The sequence below is a fragment of the Pseudophryne corroboree genome, chromosome 1 (assembly GCF_028390025.1).
Source record: "Pseudophryne corroboree isolate aPseCor3 chromosome 1, aPseCor3.hap2, whole genome shotgun sequence".
Lineage (NCBI taxonomy): Eukaryota > Metazoa > Chordata > Amphibia > Anura > Myobatrachidae > Pseudophryne > Pseudophryne corroboree.
The window spans coordinates 1,069,392,804-1,069,411,357 of NC_086444.1; the positions used below are offsets into that span (position 1 = coordinate 1,069,392,804).

The window sequence follows — 18,554 nt, forward strand, 5'->3', positions numbered from 1 at the left end:
AATGATTCGCTATAGCGTAGCGGACGCTCGGGACCACGAGGAGATCACCAGCGGCGCTGACGCTCACAATGTTAAACCTTTAAATCTAAACCAAAAACAATGTAATATGCTGTAAAACCTTAGTGTAGAGATAGGGTGTAGATGCAACACAGTGTAACCTTATTAACTTAAAAGCTGTTTGAGCGTCACCGACACTCTGTGAATACTTAACACTATAAGAAATACACAGATACCGTGCTTAGGGTCCAACGCCTAATATATATATTATGAATGTTATACTTGCAAAAGAATTAATACAATACAAGTCATACACTACAATATAACATAGACTACCTAACCAGATAACTACACAGGAAATACAATACAATACTATTACGTTTAAGAGAGTACGAGAGAAAGAGAAGAAGAGAGAGAGAGAGAGATATGGCCCATAACATCAAGAAAGACAATATGATTGCGGAGAAAACTTACGCACAAAGGAAACGATCGCATGCGCCTCTGGACATCCAGCTCCCGATTTTCAGCAATGATAACCGTTGAAGAGTGAGAGCTGGATGTGATCGGCTTGTCTATTTATGCCCCACACACAATACAATTCAATGGTCCCTACAATCTCATTGTTCATTGGACACAGGAATTCCTCCTCGCATTATAACAAAAGGTCATAGGTTGATTCATACAGGTGGGCTGTGACTATTTCCAACAGCTCAGGTGGGAGGGAAACTGGGTTTCCCGCCGCATGGATAAGTAAGTGCAAATACAGTAAATGTTCATAAACTTCTTATGTCCATAACTATTCGCACGAGCGATTAATCCGCTTCAAACCAACACCGGAATATTGCTAATTAAATACTCTTCCGATGGGTACTAAACACCACTGTATTACTCCTGTCTGACCCTTCGTATCAAACAAAGGGGGATTTCTCTGTTCATGAACAGTCTATATTAACCAAACTTTCAGAATCTATCAAAGGGACCATGATCTACAAAATACATTATATAGTGGAAATATGTAACGAAAGAGTCGCACGCTTTGAACACATGAACTCTACCGTAAATGCACATACCGCGCGCCCGCGGGTGCCCGCAACAGCGAGTATGCGCACGCACGGGAGAGCGCATGCATGCGCAGCGCAGACCTGTGTGAGGTGCAAATATGGCAGTGTGCATAGAGATATTTTTCTGACTTTGACAGTCCACCCTTTGGCAGTCAACAATAACTGCCACTTCCTAAAACATTTCAAAAAGAGAAAAATATATGTCAGGGGTTAATACATTTACATGGTTGGGTAGGGGAGGAGAGGAGAAGGTAGGAAAAGGGTATGACCTAGTGTGATAGCAGAAGCATGTGTGTATGAATCCGTGCTTGGGGGTCATGTATCATCGTGCCGTACGTGTTTTAAATCAAGCTTCGAGGTATTGCGAAGTATACATTTGAATTCCTTCTTATCCCGTGGTACGGGTCTGTGGATGGGCTGTCAAACTTTACCGAGCTCTTTTCGGATTTTGAACAAAATGGGGAGCACATTTTAGTTGATGATACATGAATGGGGGAATATGTGATTGCTGATATCTGTGCCTGTATTCCTTATACTATGTGTGTAAATTACCTGAAGGTTGTAGAGATGAAGAAAAGACATAATTACGGTAAATGCAGTGGTATTCTATGTCAGGTAAATGAACATTTGTCGGTTGAAGTCTTGTTCGGTGTCTGTTGAATGCAGTCTTCTTTGTGCTTTTGCCCATAAGGTGCGAGCAAAAGCTTTGTCAATGTCCATAGATTTACAAAAGTGTTGGGCTAGCGTAATTTTAAAATTTCTAGGGAAACTGGGGATCTATGGCAAAGTTCATTAAAAATCTGTGTATCAGGTTGTCAAAACTTCTTCTTTAATCCATCTGTTGTCTGTATATCGGCTCATCAAATTCCTCGTCCAAGTGGGTCTTTTTACCTTGGAGGAAAACGGAAAAACAGGTGAAAGAAACGGACCGTAGAAATCGCATTTTCATCACATCATTGTTTCTACATTTGGGTCATAAATCAAATCCATTGGAATTACAATTTCCTCACTCCTTAAACTCATCACCCTGGTACTTCGTTTGCACTTCATTAAAGCCTGACCGCATCAAAATATCAAGCCAATCGTTATGATAACACATAAGATACATAGGAGAAACTTCCCTACATCCATTATGACTCCTTGGGCCCATTCTCCTAAACCGGAGAACCAATTTCGCGGGTTCAACCATGACACCCAACCAGTCAGCTCATTACTCACAGCAGCAAGGGTGAGATTGTGTCTCCTGCGAAATTCCCACTTCAGTTGGAGAATATCGTCCATCTTTTGGTCTATGACCTCGACCGGGTCCTCTGTACTATTTGTAATATATGTGCAACATTTCACGCCGTACTGCGTTGCCAGTGTGACACAATATCCACCTGTTACTGCTGTGAGATAATTGAGAATCATTCTATGCTGAACCAGTTCTGTTTTATAAGCTTGAAGTTCTCTTCCAGTATACCTAAACGTGTCATCATACATTTCTGTGATATTGTCTAACAAATTTGCGAGCGCAGATATGTATTTATAATTCAACACTCCTCTGGCGGTGCGAGTGAAATCTAACGCGATTAGAACCTGAATCCCGGTGGATTCATGGATCATGTCAGAGGCCGGATGCTCTGTTCTTTCTATCAGGTGCCGTTTAACTACGTGCTCGTAATGGGTGTGAGTATAAGGAGCTTGGGCAACACGGTGTATATCCATCATTTTGGCATGTGATACAGTCATTACTTCAGGCAGTACTTTTCCAATATAACACAATCCTTCCGAGTTTGGGGCAAGCCACTTATACGCCTTCCTCCCGCATATGAAATATGCATCATCGGGGAGAACATATGGGACGGAGTAGGACATAACCATATTACACATCTTCCATGTGAAATCTCCTAACCCTAATTCTCCCATCTGTCTAGTACACGTATCAGCTTGTACGATATGTGCACAGTATCCTGGTGATACCTCTCCAACTCTCGTAATCCTATTTCCTAGGGTATACCTATATCGGAAAGATTTTCCTCTACTGGCTATGTGGCGTACAAGCTCTGTATCTGTCGGCATTCTATCTGCTCTATATGAAAAGGTCATGGTTTGGTTACTCCATGACAATTCCCAATTTCCCGGCTTTCGGGGATTGGAAATGTTAAAACATATGAGGGATCTATCCACATGATATTGGTGGAGCTTCAAACTAGGAGGACTGGAGATATTAAACCTCCTGTCCACTGGCCTCCCACCACTTAGCTCAAGTACCTCCCCTATCGTTAAAGGAAATGGTACTAGTCCTGATTTGCTATGACCTTGAGGTACTTGAGAGCATACCCAACAATCTGTTTGATTTAACACACTACCCACTTAAAGAGTGATAGTCACTCAAGGGATGCCGGTCCATGTGGATATTAAAACTGGATTGGCATTTCTTAATGCACCCATCCTCAACTACGTTGTCACAGAGCCTACAGATAGTTTTCTTCAGCTAACAATCCTTCACAATTCCTTCTATGGTCAATGCTATCGGATCGTTTTCTGATACTCGCCTTTGCTTGTTGATTATGTTGTTCTTGGGAAACTACGCCTCCATCTCTGTCATCAGAACCCATTCCAGAACCTCTCTCGACCTCCATGGTACTCTCGCCGGAACAGACTGCTCTGGTCAACATCATGGTCAACAGGAAAATCCGGATCACAGTCTCTTGGGGCAAGTCCATCTTATAGGAGGAAACGAAGAAGAATGAGAAGGGGGAAAAATAATTTGAGGGAGGGGGGATGGGAAGTGGAGAAAAACAATAAAAGGGAACAGGGAATCGACAACTGCTTTTGATCTTGTGATTCTCAATGCTCAGGTGCCGCCTCAGTCCTCCTGGAACAGACACTCCAGTGATACAACTTCCTCTACCGTCTGTTCCTTATCACGGGACCTCTCTGGATCAGCAACCTTCTTACAATGGGACGAATGAACCCAAGTCTCTCTCTCGGCAACTTTCAATGCTGTAGTGCTAGTCAATAAGACTTGGTATGGTCCTTCCCATCTGTCAATAAGGCAACCTGAGCGTAGAAAATTCCGTATCATTACATAATCCCCAGGTTCAATGTCATGACAATTACTATCTGGTAAATCAGGAATCACTAACTTCAAATTATCATTTTGATTCCTTAGCTGTTTACTCATATTAACCAGGTACTTTACAGTCACTTCATTGTTACACTTCAAATCATCCTGAGGGTTAATCATAACATGCGGTTGTCGACCAAACAAGATTTCAAAGGGAGACAGATTAAGAGGGGACCTGGGAGTGGTTCTGATGCTGTACAGTACAATGGGTAGAGCTTCTGGCCATGTCAATCCTGTCTCTGCCATAACTTTGCTCAGTTTATTTTTAATAGTGCTGTTCACTCTTTCTACCTTCGCACTCGCCTGTGGACGGTATGGAGTGTGCAGCTTGCTATCAATTCCCATCAACTTACACATTCCTTGAAAGACATCACCTGTAAAATGGGTACCCCTATCACTTTCAATTATTCTAGGGATACCATATCTACATACAAATTCCTGCACAATTTTCTTAGCGGTAAACATAGCGGTATTTGTGGCCGCAGGAAATGCTTCGACCCAATTTGAGAAAACATCTATACAAACAAGTACATATTTCAAATTTCGACAAGGGGGTAATTGAATGAAGTCAATCTGTATTACCTGGAAAGGGCCGCCTGCAGGTGGGATATGAGATGGTTCTGTTGGTATTGCTTTTCCGATGTTCTTTCTCAAACAGGTAAGGCATGACATTGCTCTCTTACTTGCATGAGATGAAAATCCTGGGGCGCACCAATATGCTCTTACTAACTTGCACATTCCCTCCTTGCCCAGATGAGTCAGCCCGTGAGCTGCCTCAGCTAAACATGGGAGATATGCTCTGGGGGCCACCGGTTTACCTTGTCCATCCGTCCAGAGTCCTGAGGACTCCTGGCCATATCCTTTTGCCTTCCAGACTGCCTTTTCTTGTGTGGAACACAAATTTTGCATTTCACACAACTTCTGTGTGTTGATGGTATTAAATACCATCAGTTGCGTGGTGTCTGTCTGTCTGGGGGTACCAGCTGCTAACTTAGCTGCTTCGTCTGCTCGGCTGTTACCAAGTGATACTGGGTCTTGGCTATATGTGTGTGCTTTACACTTGATAACAGCCACTCTGTCGGGTTCCTGTATCGCTGTTAGAAGCCTTTTGATGTGGGCTGCATGCGCTACCGGTGTACCAGCTGCCGTCATGAAATTTCTGAGGCGCCATAGGGCTCCGAAATCATGGGCTACCCCGAATGCGTATCTAGAGTCGGTGTAGATATTGGCTGATTTGCCCTTAGCCAATTCACATGCCCTGGTTAGGGCGACCAGTTCAGCAACCTGGGCTGAGTGAGGTGGGCCTAGTGGTTCCGCTTCTATGGTGCCTTGGTCATCTACGACTGCGTATCCAGTACACAAGTCTCCCGAGTCTGACTGTCTGTGACAACTACCGTCCGTGTAGAAAGTTAGATCTACATCTTCCAGTGGATTGTCACTGATGTCAGGCCTTGCGGTAAAATTTTGGGTCAAATATTCCATACAATCATGTGTGTCTTCCTTTGTGTTAAATTCTCCTTCCCCACCACTCTCATCCTCCACCCTTTGTGCCTGTCCAGGCACACCTGGGAGATATGTTGCAGGATTTAATGCACTGCATCTCCTTATGGTGATGTTTACGGGGGCCATTAGTGCCAGTTTCCATCTTGTAAACCGCGCTGATGAGACGTGCCTGGTTTGGGCAGAATTTAGCAAGGCTGACACTGCATGTGGTGTATGAATTGTGAGGTTGTGACCTAGCACTACATCTTCGCTTTTCGTTACTAGCAATGCTATCGCAGCAACGCTTCGCAAGCATGTGGGGAGGGATCGCGCTACCGTGTCTAGCTGAGCGCTGTAGTATGCTACCGGCCTGCTGGCATCACCGTGCTTTTGGGTTAAGACGCCTGCCGCGCAACCAGCACTTTCTGTTCCGTACAGCTCAAAGGGTTTCCCATAGTCAGGCATACCTAATGCTGGTGCCTGCGTTAGGCACTGTTTAAGTCTCTCAAATGCCATCTCGGACTTGTCTGTATGCGAAATCCGCTCAGGTTTGTTTGAGGAGACCATCTCCTGCAAAGGTAACGCTAGAATGGAAAACCCTGGGATCCAGTTACGGCAATACCCACACATTCCTAAAAATGTTCTGATCTGTTGCTGGGTTTGTGGCAGAGTCATGTCTCTAATTGCTTGAATTCTATCAGCGGTCAGGTGTCTCAGTCCTTGTGTTAGACAGTGTCCCAAATATTTTACCTTAGTTTGGCATAATTGCAACTTGTCTTTGGAAACCTTGTGTCCTGTGTCTGAAAGATGAAACAGGAGCTGTTTCGTATCCTTCAGGGATGCTTCCAATGAATCAGAACACAGTAGTAGATCATCCACGTACTGTATTAATACTGATCCACTCTCTGGTTGGAAAGACTGTAAACAATCATGCAAAGCCTGGGAAAAGATACTTGGACTGTCTATGAAACCTTGTGGTAATCGAGTCCATGTGTATTGGACTCCTCTGTATGTGAATGCAAACAAATATTGGCTGTCAGGGTGCAGAGGTACCGAAAAGAAAGCGGAGCAGAGGTCAATAACAGTGAAAAATTTCGCAGTGGGAGGGATTTGCATAAGGATGACAGCTGGATTTGGCACTACGGGGAACTGACTCTCAACTATTTTGTTAATCCCCCTTAGATCCTGCACTAGCCGGTAACCCCTCCCCCCACTCTTTTTCACAGGGAAGATGGGACTATTGGCAGTGCTGGACGTTCTTACCAGAATGCCCTGTTGTAGCAAGCGCTCTATTACGGGATACACTCCTAACTCCACCTCTGGCTTCAGAGGGTACTGTGGGATTTTTGGAGCTATCCTACCATCTTTTACTTGTACAACTACCGGAGCTACGTTTGCCATTAATCCAGTGTCCTGTCCATCTTTAGTCCAAAGTGACTCTGGTATCTGGGATGTCATTTCTTCTACTTGGGATGGAGTCCTATTTGTCATAATGGTATGTGACATTAATTTTGATGGGGAGTCTAACATGTCTTGCACTTCCTGAGCGTGATTCTCAGGTATGTCCAAGAATACACCTTCAGGAGTACAATAAATGACGCACCCCATTTTGCACAATAAGTCTCTTCCCAGGAGATTAGTCGGTGCCGATGCAGCTAGCAAAAAGGAATGCTTGGTATGTAACGGCCCTACTGTAATCTCGGCTGGTTTGCTAACAGGGTAGTGCTGGACTACTCCCGTTACCCCTATGGCTGGAATTGTCTTACCAGTGGTTCTCATGCCCACTGTCGAATTTATCACTGATTTGGCCGCCCCTGTATCTACAAGAAAGTTTAATGATTTACCAGCTACATTGATTGCAATTTCAGGTTCACTCCCAAGACTTGCAATCAATTTTACTGGCTGCAGATTACAGGTATGGCCACACCCCTATTGGGTATGGTGACCTCCCTGAATCCCGCTGGCAGCAACTGCTTGTGAAGGGGTTAAATGGGAACTACCAGTGGCTTGCCAGTCTCTGTTCGGGGGGTATCTTTTTGTTTCCCCTGTATGTGGCTCATAACTCCGTCTCTGCGGACCTTGCTCCCAATGTCGTGTGTCGTGTCGTTGTCTAGGGGGTTGATATGAGTTTTGTGAATTTTTCACTCTACAGTCTCGTGCCATGTGTCCCTGTCTATGACAAGAAAAACAAGTTACCACATTTGACTTACCCACAGGGTTTGGTGATTTATATAAAGGCTGCCTTGTGGTCAGGGCCTGTATACTTACGGCCATTAACTTATCCCCTTGGGACTCCCTGTGTCGGGTGATATTCCGGTCGTGATCAATAGCAGCCTCTCTCAAAGTAGCCACCGACAGACCTCGCCAACATGGTTGCATGGTCTGTACTCTTGTCTTTAATGTCTCTTTTAAACCATCCATTAGTACAGATACTGCTACTTCTCGATGGTTTATGTTTGTTTTAATGTCCTCTATACCTGTGTACTTTGCCATTTCTAGTAATGCCCTGTGAAAATATTCTGCAGCAGTTTCTGACTCTTTCTGTCTAATGGAGAAAATCTTGTTCCACTTAACTACCGCTGGGAAATACTCTTTTAACTGTAAACGTATTCTTTTTACGTTATCTTTGTTGTACACATCTGTAAGAGGTACATCCTGATCTAATCCACAGTCAGCCAAAAATTGAGCTGCGTCGACATTTGAGGGTAAACATGCCCTCAGCAATACCTGCCAGTCTTTGTTATTGGGCTCTAAAGTGTTCCCTAGGTCTCTGATGTATTTCTGGCTGGCAACTAAGTCTTTCCTAGGGTCAGGGAACTCAGACACTATGGTTCTTAATTCCATTCGGGAAAATGGGCTGTACATGGCAATGTTCCTAACAGGTGTGATTCCTGTTGTGTCAGTTTTCCCATTTGGCACTGCTATTACCCTAACAGGATTAAGTTTACTAACATCACTCTGTGTAGGTTCTACAGCCTGTGGTGAAATGGTTTCAGCGTAGTGTATGGTGCCGTTCTTACCTGTAGATACGACCTCACCTATCCCTCCGCTAGGGGCTTTTGTTACTAATCTCGTGGGTGGAGCCGTGCCTACTGTTGTCTCTGCTATGGTGGCTGCTAGAGAGAGCGCCGATATTGTTGCCGATTCGTCCTCTTGATCACACTCCTGGGGAAAGTTCAAAACAGGGTACAACTTGCACGGGTTAATACTTGCATTAGTTAACTTATTAACATTTACACAGTTGCTAAGTGTTTGTTTGTTACACCCTAATGCGTCATTCTCCGCAACCAATTTCTCTCCTGATATGTATGGTGGCGGCGGGGCTGTCGCTATCAATTTCTTGATAGGATTAGATCCTGCCGCCAGAGCCAATCCTCTCTGTATTTCACCCTCCTGTTGCCATAACTGCAAATAATCATAATGTTGGATTCGTCTCTTTGTTGATTTAATGAGACATATCCTCCTCCTTAAATTTTGCAACACTTCTGATCTAAAGCTACCTACTCTTGGGAATTTCTCCCCGTCATGCACTGTCATTCTCTCCCATTCATCACATAAAACCTCTGTATGTGAGCCATATTTTTCACACATTACGTACCTTGCCGACCCGACTGGTCGGTTTACTGAATCAACCCGAACCGAGGTTGATCGCCCCCTTCCTGAACAATTGGCCCCCATAACTTGCAGGCGTTGCTTTCACCACCTCTGACCTTATTTCAGGGTCTTCAGCGAACCCTTACAAAAACCAAAATGTTCACGATAGGCTGACGGTGGCGGTTTACCGAGTACCCCACTCACTCGCCCACGCCGACCAATACGACCCACACACTGCCTTAGTGCTGGCGTACTCGACCCAGGGCCCCTATGAACCTCTATTTACTGGAACATGTGAGGGATATCCGCAGAACACTTACTCTTTCCAGTAACTATTGGTTGTTGGACAATTCCTGAGTGACCAGCGAACTTCCCTTCAGAAAATAAAAAATTACACAAATCACATCAGAGTGTACAAATAGTTTTATGACCGGTGATAAAGCTAAATATTTATCGTATATATATAACCCTTTATGAGGTCTAAGAACACTGTACGCTATCTACGTAAGAAGTACCGTAAGGGTACGCAAGTTGCGTAACGATCGCTCAGCCGTAGGCGAGACGCTCAAGCGTCGCGTTCGCTCACGGCCCAGAGATCACAGGCATGCACGCTATTGGCTGCCGACGAACGAAATGATTCGCTATGGCGTAGCGGACGCTCGGGACCACGAGGAGATCACCAGCGGCGCAGACGCTCACAACGTTAAACCTTTATATCTATACCTTTAACAATGAGATACACAGTATACTTTAGTGTAGAGACAGAGTGTAAGTGCAACCTGGTGTAACCTAATTAACTACAAAGCTGCTTTAGCGTCACCGACGCTCTGTGAACACTTAACACTATAAGGAATACACAGATACCTGGGTTTAGGGTCCAAAGCCTATTATATGTATTATGACTATTATACTTGCAAAAAGGAATCACAGTACAAATGATACACTACAATATAACAGAGGTTGTGCCCTTTTCTCTTTTATGGCAGACTTCTTAGTCTGCTGTACCTGGACCTCCCGGTCTGTAGTATGACCTCCTGGTCTACTATTCTCTACTGCTCAAATTTTATGTTTAACCAGAGATGCCTCCCTAGCCACCATGCACGTCACTTACATGTATGTACCTCTGCGAGAACTCGACTTCTTGTGGTTCAACCTGTAAAATTGTATAAACTTATATATACAAAACACTCACTCACCACACGTACACTTTTGCTTCTATTTCTATTTCTGCGCAGAAATTTTCTTTAGACCAGATGTGTTGTGAATTTGGAGAAGGATCTGTTAATCTAAATTTCGGACACTAAAAATAGATTTTTGCGCTATTTATCGCCTGATGCGCTACTTATCGCCTGTTGCGCTACTTATCGCCTGTTGCGCTACTTATCGCCTGTTGCGCTACTTAAAAATCAACTGTCGTGTGACTTGAGTTACGTGGGCGTACCCAGACGCTCCGTTGCGTAATTTACGCTGCGTGCGTCGGCCTTGGCGTACGCGAGTCTCAGCCCTTTGTTAGAGACACGTGTACACAAAACCAATGTCCACCGCAACACAACTAACACTTTTATCAATGTAGATGATCCTCGATCGTCTACCGCGCAACACACCAATCTCTCCTTTTACCTTAGGTAGAGTTGCATGTGGGTTTTACACTTTAACTATGAAATAGCGACAAATCTCTCTTAGCACGTTTTATCAATTATAAAATGGCAAACAGGAGAGTGATATATGAAAATACACGAATGAAAAAGAAATGCAGATATGTGCGTGTGTACGCAAGACAGAAATAAACAGTTTTTTAAAGACACTAGCGTGTTGTTCTTACCTCTGGTTCCGGATTCCTTCAGCACCCTTTACTAAGCGAAGCAGACGCTTATCCAAACAGCACTACGAGGAATATGACCTCCCGCCCTTTGCTGCTGGATAATGTCTGCTGAAATTACCTAGCAGAGATATGTGAAGGACAGGACGAGCCGCCAATTGATAAAGCTAAATATTTATCTTATATAAAACCCTTTATGAGGTCTAAGAACACTGTACGCTATTTACGTATGGAGTACCGTAAGGGTACGCTCGTTGCGTAACGATCGCTTAGCCGTGGTCGAGACGCTCAAGCGTCACGTTCGCTCACGGCCGAGAGATCACAGGCAGGCACGCTATTGGCTGCCGGCTAACGTAATGATTCGCTATGGCGTAGCGGACGCTCGGGACCACGAGGAGATCACCAGCGGCGCTGACGCTCACAATGTTAAACCTTTAAATCTAAACCAAAAACAATGTAATATGCTGTAAAACCTTAGTGTAGAGATAGGGTGTAGATGCAACACAGTGTAACCTTATTAACTTAAAAGCTGTTTGAGCGTCACCGACACTCTGTGAATACTTAACACTATAAGAAATACACAGATACCGTGCTTAGGGTCCAACGCCTAATATATATATTATGAATGTTATACTTGCAAAAGAATTAATACAATACAAGTCATACACTACACTATAACATAGACTACCTAACCAGATAACTACACAGGAAATACAATACAATACTATTACGTTTAAGAGAGTACGAGAGAAAGAGGAGAAGAAGAGAGAGAGAGAGAGATATGGCCCATAACCTCAAGAAAGACAATATGATTGCGGAGAAAACTTACGCACAAAGGAAACGATCGCATGCGCCTCTGGACATCCAGCTCCCGATTTTCAGCAATGATAACCGTTGAAGAGTGAGAGCTGGATGTGATCGGCTTGTCTATTTATGCCCCACACACAATACAATTCAATGGTCCCTACAATCTCATTGTTCATTGGACACAGGAATTCCTCCTCGCATTATAACAAAAGGTCATAGGTTGATTCATACAGGTGGGCTGTGACTATTTCCAACAGCTCAGGTGGGAGGGAAACTGGGTTTCCCGCCGCATGGATAAGTAAGTGCAAATACAGTAAATGTTCATAAACTTCTTATGTCCATAACTATTCGCACGAGCGATTAATCCGCTTCAAACCAACACCGGAATATTGCTAATTAAATACTCTTCCGATGGGTACTAAACACCACTGTATTACTCCTGTCTGACCCTTCGTATCAAACAAAGGGGGATTTCTCTGTTCATGAACATTCTATATTAACCAAACTTTCAGAATCTATCAAAGGGACCATGATCTACAAAATACATTATATAGTGGAAATATGTAACGAAAGAGTCGCACGCTATGAACACATGAACTCTACCGTAAATGCACATACCGCGCGCCCGCGGGTGCCCGCAACAGCGAGTATGCGCACGCACGGGAGAGCGCACGCATGCGCAGCGCAGACCTGTGTGAGGTGCAAATATGGCAGTGTGCATAGAGATATTTTTCTGACTTTGACAACCCCTAAAAAACAGCTTAAATCATAGAATTCGGGGGTCATTTTGATCCTATAGTATTATTAACCTCAATTACCATAATTTCCACTCATTTCCAGTCTATTCTGAACACCTCACACCTCACAATATTATTTTTAGTCCTACAATTTGCACCAAGGTCGCTGGATGACTAAGCTAAGCGACAAAAGTGGCCGACACAAACACCTGGCCCATCTAGGAGTGGCACTGCAGTGTCAGACAGGATGGCCGATTTAAAAAATAGTCCCCAAACACACATGATGCAAAGAAAAAAAGAGGCGCACCAAGGTGGCTGTTTGACTAAGCTAAGCGACACAAGTGGCCGACACAAACACCTGGCCCATCTAGGAGTGGCACTGCAGAGTCGGGCAGGATGGCACTTCCAAAAAATTGTCCCCAAACAGCACATGATGCAAAGAAAAAAAGAGGCGCACCAAGGTGGCTGTGTGACTAAGCTAAGCGACACAAGTGGCCGACACAAACACCTGGCCCATCTAGGAGTGGCACTGCAGTGTCAATCAAGACAGGATGGCACTTCCAAAAAATTGTCCCCAAACAGCACATGATGCAAAGAAAAATGAAAGAAAAAAGAGGTGCAAGATGGAATTGTCCTTGGGCCCTCCCACCCACCCTTATGTTGTATAAACAGGACATGCACACTTTAACGAACCCATCATTTCAGCGACAGGGTCTGCCACACGACTGTGACTGAAATGACTGGTTGGTTTGTGCCCCCACCAAAAAAGAAGCAATCAATCTCTCCTTGCACAAACTGGCTCTACAGAGGCAAGATGTCCACCTCATCATCATCCTCGGATTCCTCACCCCTTTCACTGTGTACATCCCCCTCCTCACGGATTATTAATTCGTCCCCACTGGAATCCACCATCTCAGGTCCCCGTGTACTTTCTGGAGGCAATTGCTGCTGGTGAATGTCTCCACGGAGGAATTGATTATAATTCATTTTGATGAACATCATCTTCTCCACATTTTCTGGAAGTAACCTCGTACGCCGATTGCTAACAAGGTGAGCGGCTGCACTAAACACTCTTTCGGAGTACACACTGGAGGGAGGGCAACTTAGGTAGAATAAAGCCAGTTTGTGCAAGGGCCTCCAAATTGCCTCTTTTTCCTGCCAGTATACGTACGGACTGTCTGACGTGCCTACTTGGATGCGGTCACTCATATAATCCTCCACCATTCTTTCCATGGTGAGAGAATCATATGCAGTGACAGTAGACGACATGTCAGTAATCATTGGCAGGTCCTTCAGTCCGGACCAGATGTCAGCACTCGCTAGACTGCCCTGCATCACCGCCAGCGGGTGGGCTCGGAATTCTTAGCCTTTTCCTCGCACCCCCAGTTGCGGGAGAATGTGAAGGAGGAGATGTTGACGGGTCACGTTCCGCTTGACTTGACAATTTTCTCACCAGCAGGTCTTTGAACCTCTGCAGACTTGTGTCTGCCGGAAAGAGAGATACAACGTAGGTTTTAAATCTAGTATCGAGCACGGTGGCCAAAATGTAGTGCTCTGATTTCAACAGATTGACCTCCCGTGAATCCTGGTTAAGCGAATTAAGGGCTCCATCCACAAGTCCCACATGCCTAGCGGAATCGCTCTGTTTTAGCTCCTCCTTCAATGTCTCCAGCTCCTTCTGCAAAAGCCTGATGAGGGGAATGACCTGTCTCAGGCTGGCAGTGTCTGAACTGACTTCACGTGTGGCAAGTTCAAAGGGTTGCAGAACCTTGCACAACGTTGAAATCATTCTCCACTGCGCTTGAGTCAGGTGCATTCCCCCTCCTTTGCCTATATCGTGGGCAGATGTATAGGCTTGAATGGCCTTTTGCTGCTCCTCCATCCTCTGAAGCATATAGAGGGTTGAATTCCACTTCGTTACCACCTCTTGCTTCAGATGATGGCAGGGCAGGTTCAGGAATGTTTGGTGGTGCTCCAGTCTTCGGTACGCGGTGCCTGAATGCCGAAAGTGGCCCGCAATTCTTCGGGCCACCGACAGCATCTCTTGCACGCCCCTGTCGTTTTTTAAATAATTCTGCACCACCAAATTCAATGTATGTGCAAAACATGGGACGTGCTGGAATTTGCCCAGATGTAATGCACGCACAATATTGCTGGCGTTGTCCGATGTCACAAATCCCCAGGAGAGTCCAATTGGGGTAAGCCATTCTGCGATGATCTTCCTCAGTTGCCGTAAGAGGTGTCAGCTGTGTGCCTATTCTGGAAAGCGGTGATACAAAGCGTAGCCTGCCTAGGAACGAGTTGGCGTTTGCGAGATGCTGCTACTGGTGCCGCCGCTGCTGTTCTTGCTGCGGGAGGCAATACATCTACCCAGTGGGTTGTCACAGTCATATAGTCCTGAGTCTGCCCTGCTCCACTTGCCCACATGTCCGTGGTTAAGTGGACATTGGGTACAACTGCATTTTTTAGGACACTGGTGAGTCTTTTTCTGAGGTCTGTGTACATTTTCGGTATCGCCTACCTAGAGAAATGGAACCTAGATGGTATTTGGTACCGGGGACACAGTACCTCAATCAAGTCTATAGTTGCCTCTGAATTAACGATGGATACCGGAACCACGTTTCTCACCGCCCAGGCTGCCAAGGCCTGAGTTATCTGCTTTGCAGCAGGATGACTGCTGTGATATTTCATCTTCCTCGCAAAGGACTGTTGGACAGTCAATTGCTTACTGGAAGTAGTACAAGTGGTCTTCCGACTTCCCCTCTTGGATGACGATCGACTCCCAGCAGCAACAACAGCAGCGCCAGCAGCAGTAGGCGTTAAACTCAAGGATGCATCGGAGGAATCCCAGGCAGGAGAGGACTCGTCAGACTTGCCAGTGACATGGCCTGCAGGACTATTGGCTTTCCTGGGTAAGGAGGAAATTGACACTGAGGGAGTTGGTGGTGTGGTTTGCAGGAGCTTGGTTACAAGAGGAAGGGATTTAGTGGTCAGTGGACTGCTTCCGCTGTCACCCAAAGTTTTTGGACTTGTCACTGACTTATGATGAATGCGCTGCAGGTGAAGTATAAGGGAGGATGTTCCGAGGTGGTTAACGTCCTTACCCCTACTTATTACAGCTTGACAAAGGCAACACACGGCTTGACACCTGTTGTCCGCATTTGTGTTGAAATAATTCCACACCGAAGAGCTGATTTTTTTTGTATTTTGACCAGGCATGTCAATGGCCATATTCCTCCCACGGACAACAGGTGTCTCCCCGGGTGCCTGACTTAAACAAACCACCTCACCATCAGAATCCTCCTTGTCAATTTCCTCCCCAGCGCCAGCAACACCCATATCCTCATCCTGGTGTACTTCAACAGTGACATCTTCAATTTGACTATCAGGAACTGGACTGCGGGTGCTCCTTCCAGCACTTGCAGTGGGCGTGCAAATGGTGGAAGGCGCCACCTCTTCCCGTCCAGTGTAGGGAAGGTCAGGCATCGCAACCGACACAATTGGACTCTCCTTAGGGATTTGTGATTTAGAAGAACGCACAGTTCTTTGCTGTGCTTTTGCCATCTTAACTCTTTCAAGTTTTCTAGCGGGAGGATGAGTGCTTCCATCCTCATTTGAAGCTGAACCACTAGCCATGAACATAGGCCAGGCACTCAGCCGTTCCTTGCCACTCCGTGTCGTAAATGGCACATTGGCAAGTTTACGCTTCTCCTCAGATGATTTAGATTTTTGGGTCATTTTACTGAGCTTTATTTTTTGGGATTTTACATGCTCTCTACTATGACATTAGGCATCGGCCTTGGCAGACGACGTTGATGGCATTTCATCGTCTCGGCCATGACTAGTGGCAGCAGCTTCAGCACGAGGTGGAAGTGGATCTTGATCTTTCCCTTTAACCTCCACATTTTTGTTCTCCATTTTTTAATGTGTGGAATTATATGCCAGTATCAATAGCAATGGCCTACTACTATATTTACTGCGCAAAACTAAAATGCACCACAGGTATAGAATGTAGATGGATAGTATACTTAATGGATGATGACACAGAGGTAGGTACAGCAGTGGCCTACCGTACTGCTATAAGTATATATAGTATACTGGTGGACACTGTCAGCAAACTGCAAAACTAAAATGCACCACAGGTATAGAATGTAGATAGGTAGTATACTTAATGGATGACGAGTGACGACACAGAGGTAGGTACAGCAGTGGCCTACCGTACTGCTATATATAGTATACTGGTGGACACTGTCAGCAAACTGCAAAACTAAAATGCACCACAGGTATAGAATGTAGATGGATAGTATACTTAATGGATGACGAGTGACGACACAGAGGTAGGTACAGCAGTGGCCTACCATACTGCTATATATAGTATACTGGTGGACACTGTCCGCAAACTGCAAAACTAAAATGCACCACAGGTATAGAATGTAGATGGATAGTATACTTAATGGATGACGAGTGACGACAAAGAGGTAGGTACAGCAGTGGCCTACCGTACTGCTATATATAGTATACTGGTGGACTACTGTCAGCAAACTGCAAAACTAAAATGCACCACAGGTATAGAATGTAGATGGATAGTATACTTAATGGATGACGACACAGAGGTAGGTACAGCAGTGGCCTACCGTACTGCTATATATAGTATACTGGTGGACACTGTCAGCAAACTGCAAAACTAAAATGCACCACAGGTATAGAATGTAGATAGATAGTATACTTAATGGATGACGAGTGACGACACAGAGGTAGGTACAGCAGTGGCCTACCGTACTGCTATATATAGTATACTGGTGGACACTGTCAGCAAACTGCAAAACTAAAATGCACCACAGGTATAGAATGTAGATGGATAGTATACTTAATGGATGACGAGTGACGACAGAGAGGTAGGTACAGCAGTGGCCTACCGTACTGCTATATATAGTATACTGGTGGACACTGTGTCAGCAAACTGCAAAACTAAAATGCACCACAGGCATAGAATGTAGATGGATAGTATACTTAATGGATGACGACACAGAGGTAGGTACAGCAGTGCACTCTGCACTGTACTCCTCCTATATAATATTAATTATACTGGTGGTCCCCAGTCCCCACAATAAAGCAGCACACTGAGCACAGATATGGAGTGTTTTTCAGGCAGACAACGTATACTGGTGGTCACTGTCAGCAAAACTCTGCGCTGTACTCCTGCTATAGCTGCTCCCCAGTCCCCACAATTAAGCAGTGTGAGCACTCAGCACAGATATATTATACAGCACACTGAGCACAGATATGGTATGGAGCGTTTTTTTCAGGCAGAGAACGGATAAAAACTGGTGGTCACTTAGCAGCAAAACTCTGCACTGTACTCCTCCTAACAGCTGCTCCCCAGTCATCCCCACAATTAAGCAATAAACCAATCAACTTCTACAATAAACGGAGAGGACGCCAGCCACGTCCTCTCCCTATCATCTCCAATGCACGAGTGAAAATGGCGGCGACGCGCGGCTGCTTATATAGAATCCGAATCTCGCGAGAATCCGACAGCGGGATGATGACGTTCGGGCGCGCTCGGGTTAGCCGAGCAAGGCGGGAAGGTTCTAACCTGCCTCGGACCCGTGTAAAAAAGGTGCAGTTCGGGGGGGTTAGGTTTCCGTGAAACCGAACCCGCTCATCACTAGTACTTACACATCAATTATGCACCGTTCCATTGTGGCACAGATAACATATACAACTCTTGGTAAAGGTGTTCTATTTATAAACTACACTGTAATATAGTTCTTCTACCACCCATCTCTGGCCTCTTTGTGACCTTTTTCCAATCCTTTTTCCAGTCCTTCGGTTAATAATAATGTGTATCCGGTTGCTAACGTTACCCTCAATAAGTGGCTTCTCTGTGCTGCTTCTTTATGTCAGAACATTACTGAGTAGTCCCTCACACCAGGCATCTCAGA

General features: G+C 45.1%; 1 protein-coding gene across 1 annotated transcript in view; it reads left to right on the plus strand.

Annotated features, from left to right (window-relative positions):
- Positions 1 to 18,554, plus strand: part of NFXL1 (nuclear transcription factor, X-box binding like 1) — a 202,595-nt gene that overhangs the window by 149,334 nt on the left and 34,707 nt on the right. The gene's annotated exons all lie outside the window — the stretch shown is intronic.